The sequence below is a fragment of the Neophocaena asiaeorientalis genome, unplaced genomic scaffold (assembly GCF_003031525.2).
Source record: "Neophocaena asiaeorientalis asiaeorientalis breed wild unplaced genomic scaffold, Neophocaena_asiaeorientalis_V1.1 scaffold98, whole genome shotgun sequence".
NCBI lineage: Eukaryota > Metazoa > Chordata > Mammalia > Artiodactyla > Phocoenidae > Neophocaena > Neophocaena asiaeorientalis.
This window is the reverse complement of record NW_020172459.1, coordinates 2,846,766-2,865,307: the sequence shown is the minus strand read 5'-3', so window position 1 is coordinate 2,865,307 and position 18,542 is coordinate 2,846,766.

Genomic DNA, 18,542 nt, shown 5'->3' with positions numbered 1-18,542 from the left:
AAAATATAGATATTAATATATATATATATATATATATATATATATATACATATATATATATTAAGATATAATTTAGAAATCATGCTGTATCCATAATTTTATATTTTGCTTTTTCCATTTATTATATTATATATTTTCCTATGCTACTAAATAGTCTTGGAAATACAATTCTTTTTTTATGTTTTATTTTATTTTGAAATTTTGAATTTTACTTTATTTTTTTATACAGCAGGTTCTTATTAGTTATCCATTTTATACATATTAGTGTATTTATGTCAATCCCAATCTCCCAATTCATCACACAACCTAAGCTTAGGCTGAGGGCACCTAAACTGCCAAAGATGAGTATCTGGTAAATAGAACAGGCTTCTGATTAGGTGTTGTAAGAGTTACACCTTTGGAGTAGGAAAGAACCGGAAATAGACAAGACTTCACAGAAAATGGATCCCAACTTTTAATCATCTTAATGCCCAGTTATAAGGCATGTTGTCCCTACTCTAGCTACTTGCCAAGGCAAATCTAAATCCTTTATGAGCAAAGATAACTTTATTAAGAGCTTCAAATTATCTCTAAACATTTTCAAATACATGGTCCAGCCTTTAACAAAAATTATTATACATACAAAAATACAGACTTAACTTAAAAATATATAGAGACAGAAACCTTCAGGATGGTGGAAGAGTAAGACATGGAGATCACCTTCATCCCCACAAATACATCTACATGTGGAACAACTCCTATAGGACACCTGCTGAATGCTGGCAGAAGACCTCAGACTTCCCAAAAGGCAAGAAACTCCCCACGTACCTGGGTAGGGCAAAAGAAAAAAGAAAAAACAGAGACAAAAGAATAGGGATGGGACCTGCACCAGTGGGAGGGAGCTGTGAAGGAGGAAAAGTTTCCACACACTAGGAAGCCCCTTCACTGGCAGAGACAGAGGGTGGCAGAGGGGGAAAGCTTCAGAGTTGTGGAGGAGAGCACAGCAATAGGGGTGCACAGGGCAAAGCAGAGAGATTCCCGCACAGAGGATCAGTGGTGAACAGCACTCACCAGCCCAAGAGGCTTGTCTGTTCACCCTCCAGGGCAGGTGGGGGCTGGGAGCTGAGGCTCTGGCTTCTGAGGTCAGATCCCAGGGACTGGGGTTGGCTGCATGAACACAGCATGAAGGGGACTAGTGCACCACAGCTAGCCAGGAGGGAGTCCAGGAAAAAGTCTCGATCTGCCTAAGAGGCAAGAGACCATTGTTTCAGGATGAGCTAGAAGAGGGGATTCAGAGCACTATCTAAACAACGGCTATCAGCGCAGACACCAGGGACAGGCATGAAACCTTAAGGCTGCTGCTGCAGCCACCAAGAAGCCTGTGTGCAAGCACAGGTCACTATCCACACCTCCCCTCCCAAGAGCCTATGCAGCCCATCACTGCCAGGGTCCTATTATTCAAGGACAACTTCCCGGGAAGAACACACAGCATGCCTCAGGCTGTTGCAAGGTCACACAGGCCTCTGCCACCACAGGCTTGCCCCGCATTCTGTAAACCTCCCCCGCAACGGCCTGATTGAGCCAGAGCCCCCTAATCAGCTGCTACTTTAACCCCGTCCTGTCTGAGCGAAGAAAAGACACCCTCAGGCAACCTACACACAGACGTGGGGCCAAACCCAAATCTGAACCCCGGGAGCTGTGTGAACAAAGAAGAGAAAGGGAAATCTCTCCCAGCAGCCTCAGGAGCAGCAGATTAAATCTCCACAGTGAATTTGATGTACCTGCATCTGTGGAATACCTGAATAGACAACGAATCATCCCACAATTTAAACGGTGCACTTTGGGAACAATGATATGTTTTTTTTTTTTTTCCTTTTTCTCTTTTTGTGAGTGTGTATGTGTATGCTTCTTTGTGTGATTTTGCCTTCAAAGCTTTGCTTTTACCACTTGTTCTAGGGTTCTGTCTGTCCATTTTTTTAGTTTGTCTGTTGGTGTTTTTTACTATAGTTTTTAGCACTTGTTATCATTGGTGGAATTGCTTTTTGCTTTGGTTGCTCTCTTCATTCTTTTTATTATTCTTTTTATTACTTTAAATTTTTTCTTCATTTTTAATTATTTTTTATTTTAATAACTTTTTATTTTATTTTTTCTTTCTTCTTTATTTCTCCCTTTTCTTATGAGCCATGTAGCTGACAGGGTCTTGATGTCCTGGCTGGGTGTTAGGCCTGTGCCTCTGAGATGGGAGAACCGAGTTCAGGACATTGATCCACCAGAGAACTCCCAGCTCCACAAAATATCAAATGGTGAAAGGTCTCCAAGAGATCTCCATCTCAACGCTAAGACCCAGCTCCACTCAACAACCAGCAAGCTAGAGTGCTGGACACCCTATGCCAAACAACTAGCAAGACAGGAACACAACCCCAATCATTAGCAGAAAGGCTGCCTAAAAACATAATAAGGTCACAGATAGCCAAAACACACCACTGCACGTGGTCCCGCCTACCAGAAAGACAAGATTCAGCCTCATCCAGAAATAGCATATGATCATCTCAATAGAAGAAGATAAAGCTTTTGAGAAAATTCAACACCCATTTATGAATTAAAACCCTCCAGAAAGTAGGCATACAGGGAACTTACCTCAGCATAATAAAGACCATATATGACAAACCCACAGCAAACATCATTCTCAATGGTGAAAAACTGAAACCATTTCCTGCAAGATCAGGAACAAGACAAGGTTGCCCACTCTCACCACTATTATTCAACATAGTTTTGGAAGTTGTAGCCACAGCCATCAGAGAAAAAAAAGAAATAAAATTATTCCAAATCAGAAAAGAAGAAGTACAGCTGTCACGGTTTGCAGATGACATGATACTATGCATAAAGAATCCTAAAGACACTATCAGAAAACTCCTGGAGCTAATCAATGAATTTGGTAAAGTAGCAGGATACAAAATTAATGCACAGAAATCTCTTGCATTCCTATACAGTAATGATGAAAAATCTGAAAGTGAAATTAAGAAAACACTCCTATTTACCATTGCAACAAAAAGAATAAAATACCTAGGAATAAACCTACCTAAGGAGACAAAAGACCTGTATGCAGAAAACTATGACACTGATGAAAGAAATTAAAGATGATACAAATAGATGGAGAGATATACCATGTTCTTGGAATGGAAGAATCAACATTGTGAAAATGACTCTACTACCCAAAGCAATCTACAGATTCAGCACACTCCCTATCAAAATACCACTGGCATTTTTCACAGAACTAGAACAAAAAAATTCATAATTTGTATGGAAACACAAAAGACCCCGAATAGCCAAAGCAATCTTGGGAAAGAAAAATGGAGCTGGGGGAATAAGGCTTCCGGACTTCAGACTATACCACAAAGCTACAGTAATCAAGACAGTATTGTACTGGCAAAACAGAAGTATAGATCAATGGAACAGGATAGAAATCCCAAAGATAAACCCATGCACATATGGTCAGCTTATCTTTGATAAAGGAAGCAAGAATATACAATGGAGAAAAGACAGCCTCTTCAATAAGTGGTGCTGGGAAAACTGGACAGCTACATGTAAAAGAATGAAATTAGAACACTTCCTAACACAATACACAAAAATAAACTCACATTTAGGATCAAAGACCTAAATATAAGGCCAGACACTATAAAACTCTTAGAGGAAAACATAGGCAGAGCACTCTATGACATAAATCTCAGCAAGATCCTTATTAACCCACCTCCTAGATAAATGGAAATAAAAACAAAAATAAACAAATGGGACCTAATGAAACCTAAAAGCTTTTGCACAGCAAAAGAAACCATAAACAAGATGAAAAGTCAACCCTCAGAATGGGAGAAAATATTTGCAAACGAAGCAACTGAAAAAGGACTCATCTCCAAAATTTGCATGCAGCTCAATATCAAAAAAAACAAACAACCCAGTCCAAAAATGGGCAGAAGGCCTAAAATAGATATTTCTCCAAAGAAGATATACAGATTGTCAACGAACGCATGAAAGGATGCTCAACCTCACTAATCATTAGAGAAACGCAAATCAAAGCTACAATGAGGTTTATAACCTCATAATGGTCAGAATGGCCATCATGAAAAAATCTCTTACACTTTTGGTGGGAATGTAAATTGATACAGCCACTAAGGAGAACAGTATGCATGTTCCTTAAAAAACTAAAAATAGAACTACCATACGACCCAGCAATCCCACTACTGGCCATATACCCTGAGAAAACCATAATTCAAAAAGAGTCATGTACCACAATGTTCATTGCAGCTCTATTTACAATAGCCAGGACATGGAAGCAACCTAAGTATCCGTCGAAAGATGAATGGATAAAGAAGATGTGGCACATATATACAATGGAATATTACTCAGCCATATAAAGAAATGAAATTGAGTTATTTTGTAAGGAGGTGGATGGACCTAGAGTCTGTCATACAGAGTGAAGTAAGTCAGAAAGAGAAAAACAAATACTGTATGCTAACACATATATATAGAATCTAAAAATACAAAAAAAAAAAAGCTTCTAAAGAACCCACGGGGCAGGAGAGGAAGAAAGAGGCAGATGTAGAGAATGGACTTTAGGACACAGGGAGGGGGAAGGGTAAGCTGAGACGAAGTGTGAGAGTGGCATGGACATATATGCACTCTCAAATGTAAAATCGATAACTAGTGGGAAGCAGCCACAAAGCACAGGGAGGTCAGCTTGGTGTGCTTTGACCACCTAGAGGGGTGGGATAGTGGGGGTGGTTGGAGATGCAAGAAGGAGGAGGTATGCAGATATATGTATATGCATAGCTGATTCACTTTGTTATAAAGCAGAAACTAACTCACCATTGTAAAGCAGTTATACTCCAATAAAGTTGTTAAAAAGAAAAAAGATTAAATAAGTACTAGGCATTTAATGCACAGCATGAAAAATACAATTAACACTGTTGTGTGTTATATATGAAAGTTGTTAAGAGTAAATCCTAATAATTTTCATCACAAGGCAAAAATTTTTTTTCTATTTCTTTGATTTTTTATCTATATGAGATGATGGATGTTCACCAAACTTATTGTGATAATCATTTCATGGTGTATGCAATGAAATCATTATGCTATATACTTTGAACTTACACAGTACTGTAAGTCAACTATATTTCAATAAAACTGGAAAAGAGAAAAAAATGATAATTATAATAAATTTTTATTTTTAGTATGAATAAAAATTGCTAAGCGAAAGACAGCAAACATAAACCAACATGTTATTGTAAAAACAAAGAAACAAACAAACAAAAACGATGACCATGTTGCATTAACCCAAATATGCAGGGGTTGTTTACCATTAGAAAAAGTATTGATATATTTAACAGATTAAAAATATTGAATAAGAGGTTGGTCCGAATATATGTAGAAAGTTCATTAAATAAAATTTAAAACGTGTTCATGGTTAAAACAAATTACTGTCAGCAAATTAGGCATACAAGGACCACCCTTAAAGATATCTATCAAATACATGTATTCTAGCATTGTTTATAAATAACATCATTTTAGAAGTTCTAACCAATACCGTGCGATATCTAATTAACTAGGGAGCTAACTAACTAGTTATTGTGTGTGTATATCCATAATATAATATATAGTATCATATATATAACATATTCATATAGTTATATATAGCTATATATATGAAAAAGGAATAAAATATTACTGTAAGAGTCTAAGTCAATCTACATTTAAAATACAAGAGAATCTAAGTACAAATTGTTAGTTTTTTTAGTTCAAAAATGTCCATGTCAGAAAAACTGCAGTGTAGGCAACTCCAAATTCCTGACCCGCCACAAAAACCCAGCAGAAATTGTCTGAACCAAGTTTGTCAAGACTGGAAAACAGAGAAAGTTTTACACCAAATGAACACTGAATCAAGAAAAAAGCAAGTTAAAAATGGTATAAAATCGTGTTTTATTTTAGTTGCCCTTGCCCCACCCTCTCCCCAGCTCAGTGGCAATCTATTAGATGAAAGCCTACATTCACAGTGTGGGACCCTAAGCTCTGCTTCCAGAGAGAGCAGTGCAGATCTTACTCACAATTTACTGTATTTGTCTGTTCAAACTTGTCTAGGGGTTATCTGAAGGAATGACACCAGGTGTTTGTCTCTGCTTGTCTAACCCAGAACTCAGTTAGGGTGGAAAAAGAGTGTACATTGCTTGAAAACATTGTAAGATGAACAAAAATATCATAGCTTCCCAGGAAAACAACTCCCCCTCCAAAATACAATAGACTATGTAAAGAGTCTATTATATACTCAAAAACCTAAAAGAGCACTACAACCTGAAGTGGTCTCTCCAGTCACCACATTCTCCCTGCAGGTTTTGGTAGCAGCACATGGAAGGCAACTTCTTATCTCAATGACTTATTTAGAGGTAGCATTCCCAAGGCCACCTCTTAAGCTTGAGCATGCATTTATACTCATAATTCTTTGTGGTCTCTGATTACGTGAACAATCACATAATTCACAGATTATGTGAATGTGGCATTCTCCTGGTAACATGCCTGTTTTGCTACAAGCCTTAAAATGTCTGGTATTAGAGTTTTAAAAAGGGTCACCTTTTTCAAGTATCTAGTCAAATACCACCTATTAGATTTTGCCTGATCAACCTGTGTAAAATAGCCATGAACCATTTTCATATTTAACATTTACTTATTTATTTGCTTATTAACTATCTCTCCTCAGAAGAATATTATCTACTAAACACCAAGGATTTTTGTCTATTTTATTCTGTTCTGTATCCCCAGCACCAAAAGCAATGCACAGAGTAAGGATGTAATAAATATTTGCTGAATGAATTACGCAAAAATCATTTAGTGATGCAAGCATCTAATTTTCATGAAAACCCTAGAACATATTTCTTATTTGCTGCTTCTTCTATCTCTCATTTTGTAGATAAATATTTCATAAATTTATTGCATAGACAAATTATTTTGCTCTTCTTTCAGTGGCTATATGGTCTTTGACATATTACAGCATAATATAAATGAGTCCTTTGTAGATATCTTAGACACCATCAATACCTTAAAATAATTTTAACTCCCTAAACAAATTTAGCATTATTATTTTTATGTATTTAATTGTACATTGACATTAAATAAGTGTATGACATTGTTATCTATAATCAATATGTTTAGATTTACTTTCTCCATATGTATTATTCCAGATACTATTTGTTCATTTCTGTATTACTTACTTCCATGTAGAATTATTTTTCTTCTGCCTAAATAACTCCCTTTAGAATTTCTATTAACGCAGATCTGGTTATGAATTTTCTGTTTTTGTTTGTCTAAAGATGGATATTTGTGTTGGATATAAAATATGTTGGTATTTATTTTATATTAACACTTTTAAAATGGTGTTCCATGTCTCTAGCTTCAGTAATTTCTATTTAGAAAACACCTGTTTGCTTTCTGGATGTAATATGCTGTATTTTTTCTATTTCATTTAAAATTGTTTTACTGACTTTGATTTTTAGCAGTTCATTCCTGCTGTGCCTAGTTATGAGTTCCTTTGCATTTATTCTGCTTACTGTTTGTAAATCTTATTATATATGTGGTTTGATGTCTTTAAGTGGTTTGATGTCTTTAAATGGTTTGGGCAAATTGTTTACTAGTATCTCCTCAAATATTGCTTGTGCTCCATTTTCACTCTCCTCTTCTCTGGGACTCCAGTCACATGTATATTAATCATTTTCACTGTTTCCCATGTGTCATCTCTATTCTTTTCTGCATTTTATTATTTTTTTCTCTCCATGTTTCGATTCAGATACTTTCTATTTTATAGTTTTCTCAACCTTCTCTTTTGCTGTTTATTTTTTAATTTGCCTTTAATTCATATAATGGGTTTTTAATTTCATATATTATATTTTTCATCTCTCTAATTTCTTTTTGTCTCATATTATGAAGCCCAAGTCTCTGTAGAAATTCTCCTACTTGTCATGTATTTTGTTGAACATATTAATTACAGTTATTTTAAAGCTTGTCTCTGACCATTTTGATAACTGAGGTATCATATGGGTCTGTTTACATGGAATTTTCCCCCCATTTTTAGACAACTTAGTCCAGATCCATGGTTTTCCTGGTAATTTTAATTGAATGTCACACAGTGTGCATTAAAATTTACACAGATAACTTAAAGGTTTGGCTGATACTCTCTTCTTCCCACAAAGGATCAATCTTGGGGAGATAAACTTGGTCTAGTCTAGTTTGGGTTTGTTTGAATGTGGGCTTCAGAGTTTTCTGAGAGTTGGTTTATATCTCTACTCCTATTACTGGAATTCAGCCTTATTCCTATGCCTGAAAGTGGGGTATTTACCAGAGTTCCATCTCTTTAGTGGGTCCAGAATTCCTGTTTATCTCCTTAGCCCAGGGGACAGCTAAGAATTCTGCTGATCCCCCTATTTATTTATCTGTTGTGCTGTCTTCTTGCCTTCCTAACCCCTCTACCTAAAGATAAGCACATATATTAAGAGGAAGAATAGACAGATGATTTTGTGCATCTCAATGTACTTCCCTTTTCTCTGGTATCTTGGTTTATCCTCAAATGATTGACTGAGTCCAGAGTCCAAGTTTAATTTCACAGACTCACGAGACTACATAAGAATCTGGTCAGTTTCCCAACCAAAATTCATTGCTTTCTCCTTGGCTTCTGAGCCTCTGGGCCCCACTCCACTTATGACCTGTCTAATGTCTCAATGGGAAAATCTCTCTGGAATGTGGACCCATCTCAATGTGCTTTCCTTCTCTCTCAGGTCCTGGCTTTTTAAGTTCTGGCTGCCTTAGTAGTCCTCTAGTACCTTCAAAGAGATTCGTTTTGTGTTTTGTTTATATTCTGTAGCTGTTCTTAGTAGGAGCATTGCCGTATAACCAGCTCTCTGCTCTTACTGGAGAAGGAAAATCCAAAGATAACTTATAGACTCTAATTTTTATGATCAATATTCTGAGAGTAGTTGGATTCCTCCAAATGCTTTGTGAAAAGTCAGCTTCCTGCTTTACTTAATACCCAGGAAAGGCAAAAACACCCTTCTCTGTGTGTCTTGGTTCTGTGTTATTTTTCTCCCTGCCCATTTACCCAAGTGATTGTTGTTCTGACTTCCATTATCATCAGTTTGGGGTGATACAAAGGATTATAGTTCGTACTTTCTTATGGGAAGCACCATTGCCTATTTGGGGTCTGGGTTGAAAAACACTCATTTTGAAGAAACATGGATGTCATTATGCCATTAAATTTTCCCTTATGGCTGTAAGAGCTTAGCAGTGCTACTGTTTAATCATTGCACTTCTAGTGGCATAAAAAACACAACTGTACACTCCCTAACTTTAAGCCTGCCTAATTTACTGACTGTGATGTATTCTCTGGTGTTCCAACCAGATGCCTTCTATAATCCAAATACACACATCCCAGCTGCTGGGAATACTAGACACTGAAAGTTCACAGCTATATCTATTCCTGGGCATTACTCTTAGCTAAAGGAAACTACATGTCCAACATTACACCACCACCAAGGAACCTGACATAGGGAAACAAAGGTCTGGTCCGTGTGAAGACTTGTCCCAGCTCAAGAGCTTCCTTGGCTTGACTGGGGCCTTAGTTGAGACCACATTGCAAGTCAGCTTTTCCCTCTAATTCTGACTTCTCACTTCACTAGAGGTTTATCTTCTGTGATCACACCACAAAAAAAGCTTTTTGCATGCCATTCCCATCTCATAGTCTCTTTTCAGGGAACTTACTCTAAGGCATTGACCTAATAATGTTTGCTACTATCTGTGACCACTGCACTTCCTAGTCCCCATACCAGCTTGATGTCTCTTTCTATAATGTTCTCTTCAACCCTAAACACATGACATCCAACTGCCTATATGTGGCCTGCCTGCTTAAGGGCAATTTGAGCCAAAGTAGGAAAAAAATGTTGGTAAGGAAATTATGACGTACCTACCTAAGCAAATTTTTAATCAGCTCAGTTCTTTAGTTTACTAGATAAACACAGTTGAGTGAACAACAGGGATTTATTGAAGCTAAATGTCTATTTACCAGATTTGATAATAAGCCTATTATAAAAACAGGCACGCAAGAGCTTGTGGACGGAGCAGATAGGAGTTCAGGATAGACCTGAGAAAGTTTCCGTTTTGCTGTCTTTAATGATTTCTGGGCTCAAAAGAGCACTCATTATAATTGGTTTGATTTACTCTTACCTTCTGGAAATCACTAAGGTAGAGCATCTCACTGGAGGAAAATACAGAGCAAGAGTTCACTCCAGAGAAAATTCAAAATTAAAAAGTAACCAAAATACTAATAATTAACCAGTTGACTGAAGATCACTATAACTCTCAGTTATTTCATTATCTTATACTCTGACAAAGAGCAATTGGTTTCCATTGATTCTGTGCTAGCAATCTGAACAGAAGGAAAGTTAAATTCATTGCAAACTCTCTGTTGGAAACCTCTGGACATATTGATGAATGGTTGATATGAGAAGCAGTCAATATTTCTGTAGATACAGGATTCACCTTTAACCAGCTTGTAAAATGTCCTTTTGAGTTAAATGCCAAGTGGCCTATATCACACAACCTGCTTCATTTTGTTTCAGTTTTTCTCTTTTTAAACGTCTTAAATTTAGTACATATACTTGTATCTGTATTCTGATACAAGCTTAAATTATGTCACCTTGGAGCCCCGATATGTTCAATCTGTTTCTGAAAGGTACATTATAAAATGTTCAAAAGTATTTGTAATTAATTATGAAAAGTAGTATCTTAGTAAATAAAACCCTGATGAGACTAAAGTTCAAAAAGAAAATAATAGAATTTGAAGGCAGTTAAGGTTAGCAGTTTAAGAAACACTTACCATGGAAACCTGTGGAAGTCATGCAGGCTGACTTGTTTAGTTTTCATCCTTCACTGAAATGAAAGCCCATGAAGACAAGGGTTTTCTTGTCTGGTACTTAAACTAGTGCTTTGTGCATAGTAAGGAGTCAATAAAAGAAAAGCTGGGGCTTCCCTGGTGGCACAGTTGTTGAGAGTCCGCCTGCCGATGCAGGGGACACGGGTTCGTGTCCCGGTCCGGGAAGATCCCACATGCCACGGAGTGGCTGGGCCCATGAGCCATGGCCGCTGAGCCTGCACGTCCGGAGCCTGTGCTCTGCAACGGGAGAGGTCACAACAGTGAGAGGCCCGCGTACTGCCAAAAAATAATAATAATAAAAAAATAAATAAAAGCTGAATGAAAGCTATATGACTAATTTTCTCCAGCAATAAAAAGGAAAAGATGTATCAGATTTATTTAAAAGAATAGAAAAGAAAATTTTCATAGGAAGGGCATAAAGCTCTTCTATGTTCAATATGCTATCCTTGGCAAAGAAATCCACTGCAGGACAAAAGTCAAAGTGATTCCTACACCTGATAAAGCTGATGATAATGCTGATAGCAAAAGAATATATTCTGTGGAATATATTCTGATAACCTTGGTTGAAGATAACAGAATAAAAATATCTTCTTATAAATACACTTGGAAGAAAGAAAAACAATTACAGATAATAACAATTAAAATAGGAAATGCCTAAAATCACAAAGTACAATGTATGAACAAACCATGCCAATACTGTAAATATTGGTCCAGGATGATATGGGCTGTCTAATGAAAATATTGGTCTCTTCAAGTCTAGGAAAGAATTGAAAGTCTGCAAAAAGTGTTTATGCCACAAGGAAAAAAAAATCATTCCTCTTTTAATTGAAACAAGAAAATTAAGTGGTCCAACAATCTAGAAAGTATTCCTGAACCTTGTTTGACACCCATAGAATGGCAGTGAATGTGTTGCTAGACAAGAAGCTACCAGATATTCAAGGAAAAAAATCACCGTTGACATGGAGTGATGGAAGGAACATTGTGGATGACAAAAAACTATGCAGCTATTTCATCTTTGTCAAGCCAAGAGAAGTCCAGGTTAAGTCACACAAATACAATCACTTTACTCTGTACTCTATAATTATAATTATTCCCCAGGTAAGTCATGCTTGAGGAACTTCTTATGGACAAGAAAGTGTCCCTCAAATTGCTGAATTTCTGCAATAAATACTTCCAGTATCTTCTTAGGACTATATTTTTTTTTCAAAAAGTCCATTAAGACTTAATTTCCACCATCTTCTTCCTCTCTATTCTTTAAGATATAAGTGAGAATTGAAAGGGAAATATTAACATACCAATTACAAATATTGAAATTTAAAAAGGAGGAAAGGGAAAGACTACCCAGACAATTGATTAATGTACACCAGACATACTACACAATCAACAGATGAAAATTATGATTAATATTTCTCTACAAAATGAAAAATATAACATATGCTTTCTATAATGCAAGAACCTCAAGCAAAAGATACAAAATATTTGATAAAAAATTATAAAACAACAAATGAAATAAACTAGGTTATGAAAATATAAGCATTAGGATTTCAGGAAAATGTTGGGAATGGCAATATATTTTTTAAATTTTTCTTATTCTTTTAAAATACACACACACACACACACACACACACACACACACACACATGGAAACCAGAATAAGCTAAATAAAAACATACAGAAAACATATATGACAAAATCCAGTAAGCAGGTATCCTGTAGATCCCAAAACTGGAGCAAGGAAAAACCACAAACACCTACAAGAACCAAAAAAATTGGAAGAAAAGCATTACAGTTAGAAAATATTCAAAAATTTGGTGATTAAGTAAAGGATGATTTAAAAAAACAAGGTGATAGAATTCAGGAAAGTTTTTAAAGAAGAAAAATATCTCAGAAATAAATAATTGACAAAGAGAATACAAGATAAATAAGCATAACAGATTATGATTTGTGATTGAAAGAGGACATTATTTAAATTCTTTTTAAAAATTAAGTTGACCCAAAAAGGATTCAAGAGAAAGTGAAAGATACAGAAAAGAGGCAAATGAAATTCAGTATATGTAGATTTGAAGTTCTCAAAGAAGAAAGCAAAAGCAATGAATGAAACAAAAACTAAAAACATAATTCAAGAGAACTCTTTGAATTCAAATATTACTTGACTCTATATAGTAAAATAGAATGCCACATACCTGTGAAAATCTATCCAGAACAACCAACACTGAGACATATGAAACTAAAATTATTATAATACATAAAAGAAAGCATCTTTTGTCAATGACCAAGTAAATTATAAGGGAAAAAAATAGAGCCATCAGATTTTTCATAGCAACATTTTATGTCACATAACATTTAAGATATTCAAGAAAATTAAATATAAACCAGGGACTTTATAACCAGTCAAACTGATATTCAAGTACAAAAGTCACAGTCACAGTCTTATTTCTACACAAAAATACAGGGAATATTGCTTTCATGATTCTTTCCTGAAGAATCTAAGGAATGAGCTTCAGACAGCCTAAATGACTTAAACTACATTATCAAGAAATGTTGTAAACATGAAAGATGTATTTTCCCATGGAAGTAAATATTATTATAAGGAATACAATAAAGTTAGTACTGATAATATATGCTTTGACATTGAGGATTTAGCTTAACTGTCAAAACTAGCTGGGAGTGATTGACAGGATAGTGGAGTGATAACCTCGGTGGACTGCTTTCCTGAAAAAACAATGAAAACGAAAATACTGGCAAAACAAAGACGTTCCTGGTGGGTAGGTTCTTGTCTCATCACAGAAATAATTCAGAGAGGAGACAGGGAGGTCAAGAAAGTAAAATGAAGATTTATTGAAGCAAGAGTATACTCTCCAGGGAAGGGTGGGCAGTCTCAGGTGAGTAGCTGCCCTGAGTTTCTTTGCCAAGCAGGTTATGTGGGGCATAGAAATGAAGAGGCGGCATATTCATTGGGGATGGGGGGTTTGGGGGTTCTATTCTCTGATTTTCAACCCAGCTTCACCTTCCCAAAGAGCGGAGGGATTTTTGCCTTTATTTAGTCTTTATTGGAAGTGTCATGGCCTTGGTGCATGATGGGAACTTCCAATCTGCAAGGCTAATTTTATTGTAATGACAGCATAATGAGCAAAAATTACATTTGGACGCCGGAGATTCCCCCCTTTTCCCACCTTTCTATGTCCTCCTCCAGGACACTGATCACCCCAACATGTGTGGTTTCCTGTCAGTCTGGAGGCTCCTGCTTTTCTTTGTCTGCCCAAGGACCCCCGTTGTTTACAAGATGTGTGGTTTCCTGTCACCTAGCCCCTGCCTCCCTTTCTCTGCTCATATCTAACTACCCGCCTGCTTTAACAAAACTAGCCAATAACTATTTCAGAACCCTGGAAATTAACCAAAGCTACAGCAAACTGAAAATCATTTATCTAAAAGAAACTACTGAACCTTCATAACACAACCTCCGTTTAACTTGGGCCTATTCCCGTAACCTGTCATGCTCTGCTCAGTAGTGTGGTAGCTATGGAAAGCCAATATTCTTGCAGCCAAACAGGATGACTGAACTTTTCTGATACCCCATTAAAAGCACCATCTTCAGAGCACAGTAAATACGTTATATGAACTTCCAACTACCAGAGAACTCTCTATGCCCAGGTACTGTGACTATTCAATTCAACTCAGTGCTCAGCTCATTAAGAAGAAAAAAAAAACCTTACCCTTAGGGGACTACCAAAGCAATATCAATCTCTTGACAACATTGTATCTGCCTAAGGCTATGACTCGCTTTGGCAGTAGTAAACAACAGTCTAGCCAGGAATATAAAAGGGAATTATGGAAAACAAGATGAACATAGGGAATTTGAAAAGCTCTGACATTCCTGCAGATCTCAAAATTGGTGCTCACACAGGAGGCTGTGCACATGCCCAGGAAAAACATGGTAAAAAAATAAGAGCACTTTCCTCTGGATGAACTTGAAGCCCTGCACATGGTGGAAGTGAAAGCTAGGTCTATCGTGTAGACTGTCTGAAGTTTGAAGGTTTGCCCTCTTACACAGCTCCCCTTAGCAAAGGGAGGAAGACCAATAAGAAAGGCATTTAAGGATATCTTCTTACCTAAAAATGGCTGACTACTACATTATACTGATTTAGGGGAAAATCCCAGGAAGTTAAGCATAAAAATAAGAACAAAAGCTTAAGAAAAGTAGCAGAGAACTCAGTGGCTTCAACTGCAGAGAATACAGACTCTACAGAATTGGTCCAGGTAATTTCTTAAACAGAAAAGCAGCAACAAGAAAATAAATAACAGAAAAAATAAACCCACAAATAAGAGTACTAAAAACTGGATGGGGAAAGGATTTGACCAGAATTACTACAATATATTATCTGAAATATCCAGTTTTCAACAACAAGGACAACAAAATTATGAGAAATGCAAAGAAATAGGAAAGTATACCACATACTCAGGAAAAAAAGTGCCCAACAGAAAATGTTCCTGAGAGGAGCCAGATTTGGGACTTAGTAGACAGAGACTTCAAAGCAGTTATTTTAAATATATTCACATAGCTAAAAGAAATGATAAATAAAGAATTACCCTCCCAGATATATGGGAAGAAAAATGAAAACACATGTTGACACAAAAGTGAGTACATGAGAGAAATGAAAACATGTCAACACAAAAATGTGTAAGCAAATGTTCATAGCAGCATTATTCATAATAGCTGAAAAGTGCAAAAAAACATGTACTAGTTTCTTGTGTCTACTGTAACAAATTATCATGGGCTTGGTAGCTTAAAATCAGAAATTTATATTCTCACAGTTCTGGATGCCCCAAATTGCCACATACATGTGTAGCTCTCTGCTAGTGGTGTTAATATTGTCATTATGAAACTGGTGTGTGTGTGGTATGAAATAAGGAAAATTGATAATTATGACAGATAATAATTATAGCTTGAAGTTTCAGTATGAACTTACAACATAATGTTTTAAAAAATTGTGTTACTCTATACACTGAAAAGTCCTAAAAACAATAATTGTCCAGTGACAGTAACACACCTCATGCACAGAGTATTTTCTGTAAATACCTTCTTACTGAGATAAACCAGGACTATGGGAAAATGACTCTGGATTCCAGATCTAAAGCAAAAGAAAATGTACAAAATGAAGCTATATAACAGTTTTTCCTATCAGAAAGCCAGAAAAATATCAAATACTAGAAAGTCTCTGTGAAAAGGATCCACGGACCAAGTTTCACAAGGTTTTATTGTTCGGAGGTGACAAAATGTGTTCGTTACATTAATAACTGTGCACATCAAGTCTAAATCCAGGAGTTCATAAAGATACAAGAGCAGCAACAACAAAACAAACAAAACACCTGGCATCGCTAAGGAAACAGTTCATTATTTTGAAAACTGGTAAAAAGAAAAATCTTGCTTTACTATATTTGCTATATGAACTATAACTCACAATAACCAAATATTGATAAGAGAAGTTGCCTGTTTATGAAATTATTCCATCAAATAAACAAGGAATAAATGATAGAATAATGATATCAATAATTGAAATCCCAATTAATTAATGGGTCTAGACAATGATTATCAATGGCTACTAATATCAAAAAAAGAGAGAAAATCAGGCCATTCTAATGGAAGTACCCTGCAACTCTTAAGAAGTAGTCTTGTAAAAGTAAAATTAAATGTAAATTTAATAAAGTCTCTAGAGTTAAGCTTAAATGAACAGAAATACAGAGTGCAAAGGGGACATGATAAATAATACCAGGCATCACAGGTTCCAGATGAATTCTATCCATGTTTCAGCTAACAGATTGCCCAAGTGCTTTCAAATTTTTTTTCAGAGCATAAACACCAAAAGTTCCCAAATGAGTTTTACAAAACCATAATACTCTGGATATGAAAATATGACCAAAAATAGTATGATGACATAAAATAACATAAGACATAGACAAAATTCACTAATAAGTTGCATTATTGTAAATAGATTGTAAAGATTGTAAATGTCCTATATGATATATTAATAAGAAATCCTACAGGACATTAATACAGGAATATATAGCCACCAAATGCCTTATACAATATTCATCATAGTAACCGAAAAGGCATAAATATTTCTGTACCTACTGGACAAACAATATTCAATAAAATTTGATACCTATTCCTGATTTTAAAATTATAATAAAGTACCAATAATTAAGCCAAAGCCAGCATAATGCTTAATGGTGAAACACTAAAAGCATCCCTACTAAAATCAGGAGTAAAACAATATTGGCCATTCTCTTCACTATTTTTATCATTATTCTGGAGATCTTAGCCAGTACAAGTTGGCAAGAAAAAGAAATATGACACATAAGGTTGGAAAGGATTCAAAATTATTGTCATTTTCTAAAGATAATAGAGCATGTCTAGAAGGCCCAAGAAAGTTAGCTGAACACTATTAAGAACTAAAAAAGAACCCAGTAAAGTGGTTGATTACAAAATGAACATTTAAAATTCAATAGTGAACCACTCTAAAACGATTAACCACTTAGAAAATATAAAGAGAAAAAGACTTCAGTTATAATAACAACAAAGAATAAAAATATGTGTTAACAAGGAATATGCTAGCACTGTATGAAAAAAAATTGTGAATGCTAGTGAGAATTAGAAAAAAAACTATTTTAATGAATGGAAAGTCATACTCTATTTTTGAGGAGAAAAAGTCAATATTATAAAGCTATGAAGACTCTTTATAAATTCATAAATAAATCTATATAAATCTGTAAAGCTGTCAACATCCTATCTGTAAATCTATAAATGTATATTTATATGATTTTGACATTTTAAAAGGGAAGGAGAGTTAGTAAAAGCAAACTAATTCAACACTTTATATGAAAAAGCAAACATAAAATTATATCCCAAATAATTCTAAAGAAGATGATCACAAGTATTATAAAGTATAGTAATTACAAGCTTAATATTGGCACATAAATAGAAGACATACATCAATGAAATAGAAAAGAGAGTTCAAAAATAAGATAAAATTTAGTAAAAGATATAATGTTAGGTCAAACCAGTTAAATAAAGATGGATTGATTGATACCTGGTGTTTCAACAAATGGCTGACCTTCTGGAAAGTAATGGAAGATAGATGCCTATTTACTTCTTGTATGAATCAAAGTTAAAGAAATTGTAAATTACTAGAATAAATATGAGAGAATTTTTTAAAATAATATCCAACTTTGCTTATAATTTAAGAGTAATTACAAACTCAACAAGATTTGTCATGGAAGTTGACTCCTAAAATCCTTACAAACATAGAACATGCTTAGGAAACGGCGTGAAACTTTTAAATGAAGAAAAAAGGTAGACCAACTTGCCCTCCCAAGTAGTAAAAATACAATTCATGTCTTTTACCCACATTTCCCCTTCTTTACAAATAAATATTCATCCTGTAAGTACAGTCTTGATTCTCTCTGACCTTCACTGAACACTTTGAATAAAGCCAGCAACAAATTTCCCAGCATAATTCACAGTTGGTTTCTTTATTTTTCAGTTATATGTGAGACAAAGAATATATAACCCCTTTGAAAGTACATGTTTTCTGTGTTTGTTCTG